Below are 15559 nucleotides of genomic sequence, written 5' to 3'. Positions count from 1 at the left end.
TATGTAATCAAAAAGGAGCTTGAAGTGACACTCCCTATAATCCCTGTTCTGGGATTATAAGCATGCACGTCCACATCTAGTTTATGTAGTGCTGGACCATGTATGCTAGATGAACAGTATGCCAACTAAGCTATGACCCTAGCTTCTACCCCACCCTTCCTTCCTTCCTTCTTTCTGTCTGTCTGTCTTTCTTTCTTTCTTTCTTTCAAGTCAGGGTCTCACTTTGTAGCCCAGGCTTGCCTGGAAACTCACTGTGTAGCCAGGTTAGCACTGAGTGCCTCAGTGTACTGAATGCTGGAATGATAGGGCTAAGCTTAGTATAAAACTTAAAAAACACACACACACACACACATTTGAAAGAGGGCTGGGGAGATGGCTCAGTGGGTAAGAGCACTTGCTGTGCAAATATGAGGAGCTGAGTTCAAATCTCCAGTACCCAGGCAGAAAGCTGGGCGTGGCTCCATATGCCTGTTGCCTCAGTTTAGAAGGATAGAGATGAGCGATTTAGGTAGCTCATGGCCAGCTCGCCTAGCCAAAAAAACAAGCTTCCAGTTTAGTGAGAGAGCCTGACTCAAGACAATAAGGGCTAGAACAATAGAGGAAGACAGCCAATCTTCCTGTGGCTTTCAAATGAATGTGCACAGGCATGCACACCTTTACACTCACGTGATACCACCCAACCCATCCCACTCCACCCTGCCCACAAATAAAATAATATACATTTGAAAAAAAAAACCTCTCAGGCTTCAGGTATAGGGAGTACAGTGAAAATCACTTGCTTAGCATACACAAGGCCCTCAATGTCACCCTCAATACTCTTCCTCCAAATACATTAATTTTATTTCAAAAGCAATAATGACAAAACCCCCCATCCTTCTTACTGTCACATACCTCTGCTGATGATAATCCCAATGTGGCTGAGCAAAAGAACAGGAGAAGGAAAACAAAATTAAGAAAAGAGAGAGAGATGCCACAGAATCAGTAATCACATGGGAAAGCAACGTGAAAATAATGCCATAGAAGTTAAGAAGCTATTCTAGAGGAAGTCCAGCTGAGGATGCATCCACCAGGAGAAACTTCCACCGGTGCCAGGAAATGAGGTAGGAAAAGGATGGCAACTCTTATTTTTGTTCCTTATAGAACTGTGGACAATACATTAACATAGCAAAGCAATGTGCAATGCAACTTTCTTTTATAAACTACATGGTTTATTTTTGTGAGGGGTTGGGTAAAGTAGGGGGAGTAAGGGCCCCGTTGCACCAGTGCAGAAATCAGAGGAAAGTTTGCAGAAGTCTGATTCTCTCCTTGCACCATGTGGGTTCCAAGGACTGAACTCAGCTCATCGGGCTTGGCAGCAAGTGCCTTCACCTGCAAAACCATCTTAACAGCCACAGGGCACCTTTATTTCTCACTGTCAATATCAATACTATTAACATTCTAATATGAACCTTTCCAGCTCCCCCTTTTATGCAGAAAAGACTTTTTTATATTTTTAAAAATAATTTTGAGGTTATAATGGAAACATTTCTCCCTTTCCTTTCCTCCCTTCATACCCTTCCACATACCCCTCTCCACTCTCCTTCGAATTCATCTCATTTTTCTCTAATTATTATTGCATGCATGTATGTAGACGTGTGTGTGTGTGCACGCACACACACATACACACACACACACACAGTGTAATGGTACTTGTATGTATGTTTTCAGGGCTGACTGGCACTGGGCTACCTTCCCTGAGGCAGACCACCTCTCTCACTCCCAAATTTCTTCAGCTGCCTCCTCCAGTCAGTGTTGTTTGCTAGTTTTATTTTGAGGAACCCAGAGCCTGGACCATGCTAAGCCTGCAATCTACCACTGAGTTACATCCCTAGCCCCTTCGATCACTCTTCTCCTCCTCTTCCTCCTCCTCCTTTTTCTCCCTCTCTTTCTTCTTTCTGTTTCTTTTCTTTTCTTTTCTTTTCTTTTTTGGAAAGCCAGAATCTTGAGTACCACATGCCATGGCTTGCCTCCAATTTGTTCTTTTTGCCAAGAATGAGATTTAAATCTTGACCTTCTTGCCTCCATCTTCCCTTTGCTAGGATTATAGACATGCACCACAAAACCTGGTTTATGTGGTCCTGGGGGTTTAATTCATTCATGCTAAACAAGCATTCCAGCAAATGAACTACATCTCTAGCCCTTCAGGCAGTTTTCTGTGTGAATTTTTAAATATGCATTTGATGTTAGCAATTAAAAAGTGGAACAGAACCAACACAGTTTCAGGAGGTATGTGGGAGAGGAAGAAACTTGGAACTTTTCATTTTTAGTGGTAGAGACCTGTCATTTAATAAAACGATCTGCATCCATTACATTTCTCACGGTTGTATCAAAATATCCGCAGGGAGAGCCTTTAGACAGGATTTGTTTTGGCTAAGAGTTCGAGGATGCACTCTGTCACGGCAAGGAAGGTGTAGTGATGGTAGGAACAGCTATAGCTGTGGCTGCAGGATCTTGAAGCAGCTGGTCACACCACATATCACAGAGACACTTGCACATCCACACTTATTTACCACTAGTTACATTAGCCACAATATGGAACCAGTCTAAATGCCCATCAACAGGGAAATGAGAAAGAAAATGTGGCATGTACGCACAATAAAGAATGAAGTTATACCATTAAAAAGTGGCTTGCCAATGAGTGACAGGATGCTATGCTGTATAAAATACATATATGTTCACCAGGGTAAAACAAAAAAAAAATTTCTATTTATCAAATTAAAGTAATTTTAATATTTTTTCTTTACAAAATTAATTTTTTAAAGGTTCTTTACCTCAAGGAATAGGAGGTTTTGAATGGGTTTTAATGGGGGGGGGCAATGCTTATAACAATAGACCAAAACTCTCACAGAAAAGTGTCAGCTCTTCTGACAAAAATAAACATTTAAAGAGACTTTCTTTAAAAAAAAAAATGCTTTGAGGAGTTTCCTTTCTAAGCAATGTTGGACTCCATTTTTCTTTCCTTTTTAACTTTCCCTTTACTGATTATGTCTTCCTCTACTCCACCCTTTGCTCCTCCTTTCCCTTCTCCTGCTGCTGATGTTCCTCCTCTTCTTTGTTCTCCTCCTTCCTGTCTCTGCTTAAATATGCAATGAGGGAATCGATTCCCAGTTGCCTCACTGTGTCACATTCATGTTAAGAGCAGTTTTGCTGCGGTGGCACATTACTGTAATCTCAGCTCTGCAAGGGGAAGAGGCGGGAGGACTGGGAGTCTAAAGCCAGCCTCGGCTGCATGTTAAGTCTGAGTGAGATGAGCCTGTCTCATAAAAAAAATAATGTAAAGCCACCCTGGACTACCTAGCAAAATCCCATCTCATAGACAAACAATGGGGTCTGCATTTAAGAATACTGGATATTCTTCCAGTGATCCAAGGTGCAATTCCCAGCACCCATGGGGTAGCTTGCAACCATCTATATCTCTTGTCCCAAGAGACCCTATTCCCTCTTCTGGCCTCTGAGAGTACTAGGCATACAAGTGATACACAGACATATAGACAGACAAAACACCCATACACATAAAAAATAATAATAATTAAAATAACAACAAAAGAGGTATTTTTGGTTGGGCTATTGGTTAGAAAATTTTCTTGAGATTTGTCTATAATGTATAAAAGATAATAAACCACAATAAAATATAAATTCCATACACATAATCTGGGACCATTAAAGGTGTCAGCATTCCTCCCTGGCCACCCTCTCTGACACAGGGTCTCATTATTTAGCTGTCTTGGAATTCACTATGTAGACCAGGCTGGCCTTGAACTCACAGAGATCTGTCTCCTTCTCCCAAGTGCTGGAATTAATAGTGTGCACCACCATACCTGGCACTATATACTTTTCTTATTGGTTCTCCTCCTTCACTCCCTTTCCTTGTTTTCTGTTCTGCTCTCATCCTCCTGGCTTTCTTCCTACCTTCCAATAACGAACTCCCTGTCTGCTTTCATGTCACACGTATGCTGTTATCCCCACCCGAAGACCTTTCCTTTTCCTCTCATCCTTTCCTAGGAAAGAAGACATGCACTATTTGCCTTCCTGAGTCTGGCTAATTTTGCTTAACATAATAATTTCCAGTTCCATCTACTCTCTTACAAATGTCATGGTTTCACTTTTCTTTATAGTTACATGCATAAAATTCCATTGTTTGTATGTCTTCCTTCCCCCCTCCTCCCTCCCTCTCTCTCTCTCTCTCTCTCTCTCTCTCTCTCTCTCTCTCTCTCTCTCTCTCTCTCTCTCTCTCGTGTGTGTGTGTGTGTGTGTGTGTTGGGACAAGATCTCACTATGGCTATATGGTCTCACTGGTCTTACTATACCCAGGGCTGTCCTGGAACTCACTATGTAGACTAAGCTGACCTGGTCTACAAAAATATCTACCTGACTCTGCCTCCTGAATGCTGGGATTAAGGACCACGTTCTGCTTATATATGGTGTTTATATCATAGGTTGACTTAGAGTCCTTTGGGTAAATACTCAAGAATAGTAAACCTAGATCATATTGTAGTTCTAGTTTTAGGGCTCTGGGGGGGGGAACCTCTATGCTGATTTCCATAGTGGCTATACCAGTTTAGACACCCATCAACAGTGAATATGTGCTCTTCTCACCCACCCAAACTTTTCCATGTAGAACTTAATAGGTAAACATGGAAACATGCATGTGTGTGCTCATGTATGTATGTATGTATGTGTGTGTGTGTGTGTGTGTATGGGGAGTTAAAGGACAGCCTCAGATGTTCCTCAGGAACTATCTACCTTTTTTTTTTTTTGTCAAGATACAGTCATTTCCCTAAGGTCCTAGAAATGGACAAATAAGCTAGGTTAGCTGTTCAGCAAGCCCCAGGGGTCCTCCTGTCTCCTCTTCCCCACTGTGCCCAGATTTTTTATTTGATTTCTGAGGATTAAACAGAGATTTTTTTTTCTACTTGTATATCAGGTACTTTGCCAGCTGAGCTCTCTCATCAGCCTGAATTTGCTTGCTTTTATTACTCTGTCATTTGTTATAAGGAGTCTCAGCCATGAACCTTAGAATGAATAAGTAAAATATATTAATTTTCTTCTCATTAGTTCCAAAGCCCCACTTCTTTTCAGCAAAACAAATCCCTTTATTTCTGTTCCGGCTAGAAAACAATACATACCTACTGTAAAATTTTCAACAGAAACCAGAGTGTAGACAGGAGAAACTGGAAGCCCCTCCTTTAACTACCTTGTTATTTAACAACAGAATCTTATGCCCATGAAAAGCTTTCCGGGTGAGAGTCGATACTCTCATGATTCTAAAAGCTACAAATTAAAGAATAGATATTCTGTAGCCACATTGGTCCACTCACTGTGAGGCTGGCACTGTACGGGGGCACAGACCCTGTGGAGCAGAAGCCTGGTTCCCTATACAGGGGCAACTTGAAGACCTGGAATAATAGACCACTGGGCAATACCCATAGTGATGCTGGGGCTGTAATGGGAGTCAAAGAATCATATCTTCTAAATCTAGTCAGCAACTTCATTGGTAGCCACCACACTGGTATCTCTTCTAGAATGTTGTTCCACTGTTCGTCTCCTGTTACAGGCAAAACTGACCCTTTAGGGTAGCAGTGAAAGTGAAGGAATGCCATTTTTGTTGTTTCTGAGTCTGGTTCTTTTGTTTTTGTTTATGTTTTTTTGATATAGTATCTCATATACCCCAGATGGCATCAAACTTACTATGTGGCCAAGGCTGGCCTTGAAATCTTAATTACCCAATGCTCACTTCCTAGGTGCTAAGATTACAGATATGTGGCTCAATGCTGGGTTTGGGAGTTGACCATAGTACTCACTATGGTCTAATTATTTGGACCTGCTCAATTCCGATGTTGAAATCTGTTCTCCAATGTGATAGCATCAGGAGATGGAGGTTTTTGAAGGTGATTAAATCACTTTGGGACTCTGATTAGGCTGTCTGGCCTCATAAATGAGATGAATCCTTTAATATGAGGTCCCAGAAAGCTGGATAGCCTTCCACATGTGAGGACACTGAGAGAAAACACCATCTATGAACCAGCAGCCCTCACCAGACACAGAATCTGCTAGTGCATTGACCAGGGACATCTAGAACTCTCAGTGATATGCTTCTGTTGTCATATGCAAGCCAGTCTGTGATATTTTCTTAATAGCTGAGCAAGAGAACCAGTGTCTTAGTTACTTTGCTATTGATGTCATAAAGTACCTTGAGCAAAGAAAGTATTTAATTGGGCTATGGTTTTAGGGGGTTAGAATTCATGATGGCAGAGCAAAGGCATGGCAGCAGGAGCAGCGGAGAGCTCATATTTCAATAAGCTAGTAGGAGACAGAGGCACACTGGGAAACCTCAAAGCCTTTCCCCAGTGACAGACCTCCTCCAATAAGGAAGGCCACACCTCCTCATCCTGCCCAAACAGTTTCACTAACTGGGGATCAAGTTTTCTAACATATGAGCCTATGAGGACCATTCTCATTCAAACTACCATAAGCAAGTACCACAGTGGCAAGACCTGTACTAGCAAAGAAATTGCCTAGGGTTCCATCTTTCCAAATGCAATAGATTCTCCCCAGTACTGCTTTTTCCATCTCCACACTGCCATGCTAAATGCTTTCAGCCCTTCCTGTCTTCCTTCCCTTCTTATCTTTGCTCAGCTTCCAGCATTTTGAATAAACCTTTATTTCCTTTGAAATCTTGGCTTACTCCAAGCACTGCACAGATATTGCTAAAGGCAGGTTCAGACCCTTGCATTGAGTGGACTACTGGGTCTCTACCTGTATATGCCTCTTACTATTCAAAACAGGACTCAACCAAATGTGGATAGGGTATAGAACAACCCCAACTCTTTGTTTTTAAAGATGATTTATTATTTATTATTATGTATACAGAGCTCTGCCTGCATGTACATCTGCAGGCCAGAGGAGGGTATCAGATCACATTATAGATAGTTGTGAGCCACCATGTGGTTGCTGGGAATTGAACTCATGACCTTTGGAAGAACAGTCAGTGCTCTTAACTGCTGAGTCATCTCTCCAGCCCCACAACCCCAACTCTTATATGCTTCTGTTGGGGGTGGAAGGTCATCCAACCTCTTTGGCTTTTGGTGGTTTATACCAATGCTGAGCTGAGTATATGTGTTCCCCATAAACCACCAACTCCATTCTTAACTAGAAATGCTTTCGTGTATTTTCCCAAAATAAAAAACTTGTGCCCTGGATTATTCATGGAAGCAGACCTTTTAATACCTGCTCCTCAACTAGACGTTCTCATGTGGCCATCACAAGTAGAGAAACATCGTGATAATTCACAAAATAGAACACTATGCCACAGTGAAGATAATGAAAAGGAAACATGATAATAAGGAGGAGGAACGATCTCCTCTCCTCTCCACACACCCTGCCTGCTCTTAGCACTCTCTATCATGCATCACTGCTAAAGAGAGCAACTCACATTTATCCTCCATCTGCCAATGCAGAGAAATGAAACCCACTTGTTCAAAGTCCCTCAGATGAGTGTTCTCAGGACATTTCCTTGTCTCTATGATGACTGACTATTCAAAGACACCATGATCTGCCTCCTGCCCACCTCTCTTCATGAGCATTTTGCACTCTGCATTTCTTGTCATGCCCTGGTCCATAGATTTTTTTCTTTCTTCTTTGTTTCAAATCAAATCCCCTTACTTATCTGCCAACTTTTCTTCCACATTCCATCTGTTATGAAGAGGACTTTCTTAATTCCAACTCACTCCTTGGCCTTGGCCTTGGCCTTCATTCTCAACACTTTCCTTCCTGCTTTACTTTTTTTTCCTCCCCCCCCACCCCAATCTTTCAAGACAGGATCAGGGCTGGGGCTACTGCTTGCTTGGTAGAGTGCTTGTCTAACACTCACAAAGCCTCGAGTTCAATCCCCAGCACCACATAAGCAGGACATGGTGCCACTCGCTCCTGTAATCGCAGCACTTGGGAGATGAATGAAAGCATGAGGACCAAGAAGTTCAGGACTATCTCTTTATAGTGAGTTCAAAACCACCTTCCTTCCAGCCATCCTGAGCTATATGAGACCACTGAGATATACTCTTACTCACCCCAAGAATGCTAGAGATTAGCACCTGTCTGACTTGGGGGTTGTCAAGCGAGAGGCACTATGCTCCACTTCCCATGGTTAAGAGAAGCTGGGATAGCAGAGACAGTTTCCCAGAGGCCCTAATTGTTGCGTAACCATCAGTTTTGCCAGGACTTCTGTGGAGACATAAAAGAGGGTATCAAAGCCCAAATCTGTCACTGAAGAACATCTACTAAAATCAAGTGAGCCAACCCACAATTCACAATAGGCTCAGCAGATGGCCTTCAGGGACTTCTGTATCCTTCCTTATTACTGGGGGGGGGGAGGGGGGGGACCTAGCCACTAGGCAGGCATGGGGTCTGAGCTTTTTCCTGTGCTTCCTTAAATCTGAAGCTGATTTCTTTCACGTTCTCCCACCCCACCAGCTCCCCTCCCTAGCAAGCATTTGCCTGAAGGCAGCCTGGGATTCTAAGGTGCCAGATTCCTATGAAAATGAGCAGAGAAAGAAGGAACAGAAGACATTTAACAGAAAAACACTGTCACCAAGGGAGCAACCAATGAAAGTAGCTGTTGCAGTTCCCTCAATATGATTTAATCACCAAAACAACTGGGGAATAAAAGCACAAGGCTTTTTTTTTTTTGTCTACAATGTATCACAGCAGAATATAACAGGCAACCTTTAGAAGAAAAACCATAAATGATTTTGATCGTGTGGCTGCATCTTTTTCTGCCTGCTCAGGTCGTTCCCATGCTCCCGGCACATGCTGACAGGTGATACTGCCACTTGCTCATCTTAGATTTGTGCAATGTGGACTCGTGTGCCTTTTTCATCCAAAGGGCTATCCACTGGGAAGCCCTTGTTACTGGGGTGGGGGTGGGATGTCAATCAAGGCATGCTCGTTTCTCTGCATAGTCCTTGCAAGCCCAAAAAGAGAAGAGATTATTTTTGGTCTTTTTGATTGGGTATCACCAATCAAATGAATATACAGTATTCACTCCCATAGAAATAGACAAAGCAAGGGAGAGAAACATAAAACTATGAATGATTAAAAAAAAAAAGCAACCAATCCCTTAATCTACTCGAGAAACATGAATAAAGACACTGGAGAAACCCAGCAGGCTGCAGTAATGTCCCTCTCAGGAAGAAGAAAGAAGGAAATTACTTCTGGTGTCAAAGTGTTGCTATTTTAGGCGACAGGCATTTTCATGGGTAACTCTGTTAGCCTTTCATGCTTCAACACAGATGAACCTCACAGACACACGGCAAGCAAAAGACAAAAAAACCACATGCCGTGTAATCTCATTTCAGTGTAAAAGTCTAGAAGAGGTGAATGTAGAGCCAGAAAGGGAAAGTGTGGATGCCAGGGACTGGGGCTGAGATGGATGAGGAGAATAGGGAGTGAGTATTTAATATCTGTGGTGATGAAAAGGTTCTAAAATTAAATCACATGTGCCACAAATCTGTAAGTAGAATTTTTTTTAAATGACTGAATTGTACCCTTTAAGTGGATGAATTAGATGGCACATAAACCACATATTTTAAAAGTTGCTTTTGGCTGGAGAGATGGCTCAGAGGTTGAGAGAATACACTGCTTTCCTAGAGGACCCAAGCGCTACCTCAGCATCTTTGTCTGATGGTGCATAACTGCTTGAAACTCCAGTTTCAGGCTTTCTGATTCCTCTAGCTTCCATAGGCACCAGCATGCAGGTGCACATACTGCTTCCCCATATGCATGATTAAAAATAATATAAGTCTTTAAAAAACAATTGCTTTTTACAAAAAAAATTGCAATGCCTGATGGCTGTTGTACCTGCAAAATGGACATAGCTACCTGTAAGATGGGACTGGATAGCTCCCTTTGTCTTTATACAATAAACATAACCAAAAAATGAACTAACACATTTGTATAGGGTGGATGTTTTCATAATCACTAAAGGCGTAGGATCCACAATGCACAGTGGAAGACAAACAGGACCCAAACTTCGTTCTATGACATCAGTGGTTGTCTTAGTGTGATCACATGTGTGGTTCCCAAGCGAACCTTCATCTGGTGCAGAAACAAAGCTCATCTACTGATCTTATTTCACAATAATAAGAAGCTGCTGTCACCAAAGAATAGAAACAACAAAGAAGAAACAGGCTAAGAACCTTTGTGCTTGGGCTCCCACTCTCCAGTGGAATGTGCCTTTGCCATGTGTGTTGGCGTTTGTCTCCATCTGGCTAACTGAGCACAGCCATGATGTCCTCTATTTGTCCTTTGCTTCCCACCATATCCACATTGGCTTGGGGTAGAGTACACAGGAAACTGCTGGGTCACATTATCCATTTGGGGATGGCTTGTGTCCTTCTAAGTCATGTGTGGGGTAGAGGGCCTGGGTTAGGTGAGTAGGAGAATGTGCACTCCCCAAGACTTCCCACTCACCCTTTCTACTTGGACAGATGCTATCTACGCTCTTAGTAGAGATATCTGAGCTCCTCGGCCATGCACAAAGATTATCAAATTATTGAACAGGAAAGAGTCCTACTCTTTTCTGCTTCTCGCAGCTTGTCTTTTGTTCCTGATGGTGAGAGGGCAGGTCTAACTTAAAGGTGCATTACAAGCTAAAGAAATGGCTTAGTGGTTAAGAGCATTTGCTGTGCAGCCATCAGGACCTGAGTTTGAATCCTTGTACTTACGTAAAATGCCGGGCTTGCAACACCAGTGCTGTGAGGCAGATGGAAATAGGCAGACAAGATCCCCAGGACACACACACACACACACACACACACACACACACACACACACACACACACACACACACACACGTTTAGAGGACTTCTACCAATGGGGCAGTGTGCTGATTTGAATGAGAATGGCTCACATAGACTCATATAGTTGACTAATTGGTTCCCAGCTGGTGGGATTCTTTGGAAAAGATTAGGAGTTGTGACCTTGTTGGAGGAGGCATGTCACTCAGGCACAGGCTTTGAGGTTTCAAAAGCTCACTCGAGGCCCAGTTAGCTATCTCTCAGCTACTGTATCAGCATCATGCCTGACTGCCTGTCTGCTACCAAGCCCTTGCCTCACCCTCTATAATTGTAAGCCCCCAATAATCTGTTCCTTCTACAAGTTGCCTTGGCTAAAGTGTCTTAGCAAGCAATAGAAAGATGGGTGGGAGGGTCAGTGAGTAGCATTGTTAGATGAAGGGATCTATTCTGATTCTGAATGTCAAGTTCTAATGTTTACCCTGTTGCAAATATTCAGTCATGGGTTTGTGTTGCCCCTGTGGAAGCCAGAGGACAATTGTGGGTGCCATTCCTTAGGAGCCAACCACTTTTTCTTTCTACTTCCTTTTTTGAGACAGGGGGCTCTCATTGGCCTGGAGCTCCTCCAGTAGGCTAGGCTGATTGGCCGGCTAACAAGGCCCAGGCACTTGCCTCCCTAGCACTGGGATTATAAGTATGCATCACTAGGCTCGGCTTTTTTTTTTCAACTTATATTTTTTTCATTTTACATGTATGAGTGTTTTGCCTGTGTGCATCTGGACCGTGTCTGGTACCTGAAGAGGTTAGAAGAGGCTATGTGAGGTCCTAGAGCTGGAATTATGGCGCACTGGGAACCAAGCCTAGGTCCTCTCCAGTAAGTACTATTATCTGTTAATCCACCTCTCCAGCTGCCATTGCCTGGGTTCTGGGGCTGGAACTCAGGTCATCAGGTATGAGCTGTAAGCACAGTACAAACTAAGCTGTTTCTCATGCCCCCCAATAAGGGTTCTTGAAAGAACAGAGCAGTAAGCAGTGAATGGCAATGCCATGCATGTGAATGAGTAAGTGTGAGCACTCTGAGCATCTGTCTGAGAACCAGGGGTATCTGGATCAGAGTCTTTGCATACATCTTTCTGTGAGAAAAAGACAAGGAACAAAAGAGAAGCAACACAAATAGCTAATGTCAGATAAGCCTAAAAAGTTTGTGGGAAAAGTTGGGTATATATTTCAATGGTAGAGCCATAGGTTAGCATGCATAAGGCCCTGGGCTCCATCTCTAGCCTGACTCCCTACCCCCAAAAAGGCACAAATTTCTGACTCTTAATTGCAAAGAGGAAGGGTAGAACTCTAACAACCGGTTACATGAACCTTCCTTAAAAGCATGTCTTATAGCGGGGCCATAGTGGCGCACGCCTTTAATCCCAGCACTCGGGAGGCAGAGGCAGGCAGATCTTTGTGAGTTCGAGGCCAGCCTGGTCTACAAAGTGAGTCCAGGACAGCTAAGGCTACACAGAGAAACCTTGTCTCGAAAAACCAAAACCAAAACCAAAACCAAAACAAACAAACAAACAAACAAACAAAAACCCCCAAAACCAACCAAACAAAAAAAAAAAACCATCTTAGAAATTGAGTGTGGTGGCTGATGCCTGAAATTTTAGTACTCAGGAGGTAAAAGCAGAATAATTGCTATGAGGCCACATCCAACCTTGACTACATAGTAAGTTGAAGACTAGCCTGGGCTTCAGTTTGGGACCCTATCTCAAAATAATAACAACAAAAATAATGTAAAAAAAGAAAAAAAACTTGTTTCTTAGGGTATATCCTTGAGATTTTATTTTCACAAGTCTTTCCAAACACCAGAAATACTACTAGATAGCAAAGGACATAAGACTGGTGGCTCATATGGAGAAAACAGAGCAGAGTGGTGGAAGTCAGGAATTCTGTCCCGTTTGTGTATTCATCCTGTCTGACTGGCAAGTCACTTGCAGAGCAGAGAGGGTCCCTTTTCTGTATAACACTCATAAACATACAATGTCCACAAAAAGTCATTCAACCAATCCTTCCTTCCTTCCTTCCTTCCTTCCTTCCTTCCTTCCTTCCTTCCTTCCATCTTTCCTTCCTTCCTTCTTTCCTTCCTTCCTTCCTTTCCCTCCCTCCCAGACAGGGGCTTACTATATAGCTCAGCCTAGCCTAGACCCCACCCCACCCCCAGTTTTGAGTTAGGGCCTCAGATAGCCCAAGCTGGCCTCAAACTTAAGTAGCTTAGGTTGACATTGAACTAATGACCTTCCTGTTTTAATTTGCCCAGTACTAGGACTGAAGGTGTAGCTATGATGGATAAAGACGAAACAGGGTTTTTGTTTGTTTGTCTTATAGTGCTTCTGGGGATTGAGCAGAACTCAGTGACTCATGAAGGCTGTGCATGAGCTATACCACTGAGCTACACTCCCGAGCCCTTCAACCAAATTTTTAAAATTTGAAAGCATGAACTTTAAGAGGAATTCTGAATTGATGGGACTTCAGAGTTGAGAGAGGCATGAGAGAATATTATTTCTAAGATTGAAAGAGAATTTAAAGTTTATTTGATTGACATTTTAGAGATTTAAGCTTTAATCTGTCCTTATTTAAGCATATCATGTCTGCCAGGGCCACATTAAGAAATTTAAAAGTGATGGAGTATATTGAGTCTTTAGGGTTTATTGACTCTCTTTGGATTATCTTATTAGACGCCTATTAGACTGCAGTGGTACTTGGCCTTATGCTAATCCATATTTAAACTGGGGTGACCCTTTGTCCTGATTTGCCTGGGACAGTCCTCATTTACACTTGTCCCAGCAAAGCTATTAATAGCTTCATCCTTAACCCTAAATAATAGTCAGGTTTAGAAGATTTAATTCCTCAATTGTTCTGACTTTGCCTCCTACAGTTCCAAAGACACATGATTTCTCACTAACGGTTGCAATTTACAGTTGTTTTATACAAATGTTGAGGTCTTTCTTTCTTTCTGTTTGATTTTAAACATCATTCGAACTTTAGAAGGTCCCTCATGAAACCAGGAAGCCAGTAGCAAGACGGTAACAAACACAAACATACAAAGATGACTTTTGAAATTAATAACCTGTTAACTAATTAACATGTTGTTATCCAACAATATTTATTACTCAAGTTGTATTTTAATTTATCAACTATTGTCTTGAATCACATTATTAAATACATAATAAACATCATGGGAGAACAGCACATACCTTCATAGCCAAAGAGAAGTAATAAGAAGAAGCCTTTGATCTTTCGTGGCATTTTCTCCTTGTCCTTGGCCACAGCACTACCTAACTGAAGTGGAGAGCTGGCCTAGGAGCAGGCGATTAACTTGAGCCACTGGCCTCACTAAGCATCTTATTCTGTTTAGTTCTTAGGTCTTTCACTCAGCCCCTGTCAAATTAACCCACACAGTTCCCTGCCTCAAAGTCTCAGAAGATAGCAAAGAAGATACTGGTGTTATCCCATCTTAAAAGGAATGTCAATTAATGGAAGGAAATAGAAACTAGAGTCGGAAGATCTGAGTCCCTAATTTTTTTCTCCAAAGTTATTTTCTAGGAAGTGACTTTGAACAGTTCCTCCTGAGTAAACATAGCCTCTATTTGTAAGGAAATGTTAGAGTGTCCTCTCCCAGAAGAGCTTGCTGTCATCTTGGCATCTGATCATTCAGGAAAACACTAAATTTAATGGTGATGGTGATGGTGGTGGTAGTGATGGAGATGATGGTGGTGATAGTGATGGTGGTGGTGATGGTGGTAAAGGTTGTGGTGGTGTCTCAGTTATACATAAGGATGTATAGTGTTCAGGTTACACAAGATAATGACAACATGGAAACAATCAGAATGTTAAAAGTGAGGAAGCTGGCTAAGGGCACAGATCCCCAAGTTGATCTGGGAAGAAACACACTACACTCAGTGGTGTGAACTCAAGGTAAATTTTCTGTTTTTAAAATGATGGTAATAATGGCTCCTTTGTAGAATTCTGCTACCATTGAAATGGGATGATACTACAAAACACATAGTAAGCTGGAGGTGTAGCTTAGCTCAAGATAGAGAAACTTGCTTTAAAAATGGAGAGGGGCTTCACAGCTTATTCCTATAATAAAACAAAAAAAAAGTACTTATGTCAATGTCTGGCATAATAAACTACGAGTATTACATGGCCATTAAAAATAAAGTTGATGGGGGAACAAGGCTGACCGATGTAGAGTTTCAGTTTTGCAAGAAAAAGTTCTGGTAATCTATTCACAGCAATGCAAATATAGTTAACAGTACCCAACTGTGCATTTTAATGGTTGACGTTTTAAAAAGAGTAAACTGATTTTTAACAGAAAAATCACGTTGTGTTTGTTTGTTAGAAAAAGATGTAGATTTATATACTATATAAACAAAACTAGGGCTGGGAGAGCCAAGAAAAAAAATCCAAAGTTTCTCTTTCCCTGTTTAGTTCTTTGCTATCACCATCTCACCCTTGCTCCAGGACCTCAGAAATCTTTCACTCATTCTTCTTGTCAAGAATAAAAATTTCTCCTCAACCCCCAAAAGAAGTTCTCCTCCCTGAAATGAAACTGTTTAATAATGGAAGCAAAAATTAACTAGAGAAACACTGACTCATCAAACAACACTTAATGGGTGTTTGTAGAACCCGAAATTAGTGGAAAATCAGAGTAATCAGGATGTATTATATACGTGTAT

At 42.0% G+C, this 15559-nt stretch overlaps 1 protein-coding gene across 1 annotated transcript in view; it reads left to right on the top strand.

Moving 5' to 3' along the window:
- Window positions 1–813: 813 nt before the first annotated feature.
- PPEF1 (protein phosphatase with EF-hand domain 1) overlaps window positions 814–15559 on the top strand; it is a 126780-nt gene continuing 112034 nt past the window's right edge. The window contains exon 1 of the mRNA XM_084790462.1: window positions 814–1100. The gene's annotated coding sequence lies outside the window, so the exon portion shown is untranslated. The remainder of the gene's footprint in view (window positions 1101–15559) is intronic.

This window comes from Acomys minous (assembly GCF_964271855.1).
Source record: "Acomys minous genome assembly, chromosome: 7".
NCBI classification, from domain to species: domain Eukaryota; kingdom Metazoa; phylum Chordata; class Mammalia; order Rodentia; family Muridae; genus Acomys; species Acomys minous.
This window is presented reverse-complemented; position numbering and strand designations above follow the sequence as displayed.